Source organism: Sesamum indicum, linkage group LG2, assembly GCF_000512975.1.
Source record: "Sesamum indicum cultivar Zhongzhi No. 13 linkage group LG2, S_indicum_v1.0, whole genome shotgun sequence".
In the NCBI taxonomy this organism is placed as follows: Eukaryota; Viridiplantae; Streptophyta; class Magnoliopsida; order Lamiales; family Pedaliaceae; genus Sesamum; species Sesamum indicum.
The window spans coordinates 12,509,451-12,511,639 of NC_026146.1; the positions used below are offsets into that span (position 1 = coordinate 12,509,451).

At 33.6% G+C, this 2,189-nt stretch overlaps 1 protein-coding gene across 1 annotated transcript in view; it reads left to right on the forward strand.

Annotated features, from left to right (window-relative positions):
- The window catches only part of LOC105155975, a 64,685-nt gene that overhangs the window by 12,102 nt on the left and 50,394 nt on the right, over positions 1-2,189 (forward strand).

Below are 2,189 nucleotides of genomic sequence, written 5' to 3' on the forward strand. Positions count from 1 at the left end.
GTTGCTGGATGGACTCTTTTGGGGAATAACATAGAAAGGATTGAATAAGAACAATGAAGGAATAAGTAACAAGAATTGAGGTAAATTAGGTGGGGAGAGAAAAGAAACAGGGGAAGATGGAGAAAAAGAAGCCGAATACAAGAAGGGAGAAAGAGTTGGGCAAAGTGTAACCTTTGGGATAGTGGAGTTGGAGTTCGAGGATGGTAATTATTTAAGATTTGACTTCAAATTGACATTTGGGCTTTTGGCACCTTTAAATTGTTGCAAGAATAAAAATAATTTGTGAGTTGGCCGTATAACTTAAGTTTGACTACGGGCGAATATAAATCGAGGAGGGTTGCATATTTAATAGTGTTGTGAATGTATTATCTCGAGTTGCAAAACATGGCAACAGAGTGAAAATAATATTTTATTTATTTAATTAATGCATGCTATATTAAGTTTGGTCCAAAGAAACTATATACTAAAATTATGGTTTCTATCCTCATCTCGACCTTTTTTCTTTCAATATTGTAGCATCTTGTATTTGTATTCCATCATATTGTGTCTCCATATTCAAATTCATGTTTGTACAACATAGGATTTTGTATATTTTTTCTGTTAAGTGCTTAGTCCGGGTGGTGCTGCAACACTGAATATTATAATAAATGCGTGTTTGAAATGTAGTATGATAAATTAAGATGTTATGGTTTAATAGATAAATAAATAATGTCATAATACAGTTCATTCAATTTTCCAGATTATCATGATATATCAAACAATAGCAGATTATAATGTTATTATCCAAGTTTCAAATATAAATATAGTATTACTACGAAAGATGGTTATTATGAGAGCTCCAGCAAGAAATAGCATAATCACTGATTGTAGTCTCCTCCTTGTTTTGAAACTACAAAAATTCCCATCTAAATTTGTGGCGCCACTTACGGTTGGTTTAGATGGAAAATGTTGAGAAAAGCATAAATGTCATAGGGCTAATGTTTTGAATCTTCAGGGAATAAACCTAGGCATGAACCATGAAATGGATAACTTATTATTAGATAATTAATAGTAAATAATTACTTAATAAAAAATTATGACAGATTGTGGATAGCGCATGATTGATATCCCCAATTATTGTAAGTTAAACAAGACACAAAAGATACTCATTCTTTTTATTATTCCCTTTTTCCTTTTATCCTTGTCTTTTCCGCCACTGTTTGCCCTAGTTCTGCTATTGTGCTACCCTTGTCACTGTCTACCACCATCATTATGTGCACGATTAGACCATGCCAACATGCACGCCACATAGATGCTTAATAAAGCATTAACAAAATGTTGATATATATCAGTATCTCTTATTGATGTCATGAGGTCGGCACTGCCATTTGCACCAAAATTAATCCATCTCTGTCTTCTTCTAACCTTCTAATCTATTGGAGAAATTTGTCATGAAAACTAGTCCAACATCTACGAGATTTTAGCTTGGGTTTGCGGTTGAAATTGGCAACAGATGATGGCGAGGTGATGATGTAGTTGCTGCTGGTTCGCTCTTGTGTGTCCAGTTTTTTGAGTTTGTGGGGTTTTGTTGTGAAGTTGTGATATTTGTTCAAGTGATGGTATTGGCATGAGGAAGTTGTTTGGGTGTTGGTGTATGTGGCAGTAAAATGGCTACAAAATAGGTTGGGAATTGCCTCAGACCCACCCTGTCTATCATGAGCTGACTGGATATCATCAAGCTCAACTAGTATCATGTTACATGTAACAACATATATATTGCATTTGAGTGTTGATATCTTTGTACTTTTTATCAATCGTAGAATAAATATATTTTAAGCATATTTGCCATGTGATTAGTTTTATTTGTCTAAAACCCAACTCTGTCTCTATCTCTCTCAACAAACCTAGGTATGACAAACATTTTGGACCTATTTATTTCTTTAAAATTTAGCGCCCCTCTATAAATCCATAAGAAAACCAAAAATTAAAAAATCCTAATTTAAACCTAATTCATTAGAGTTAATTTTACCCATTTATTAGGTACACTAATGGGTATTAGATTAAAGATGAGAAACCGAGCATAACCTTCATTACGATCCTTTTACTTTTGCATGTACGTAAAGGTTAACTTTCATTGGATGAGATCTTCATCAATCATCAACACATAAAACTTTAACCTTCCTCTCATGTTTTCTTTTGTTTCCGGGGGG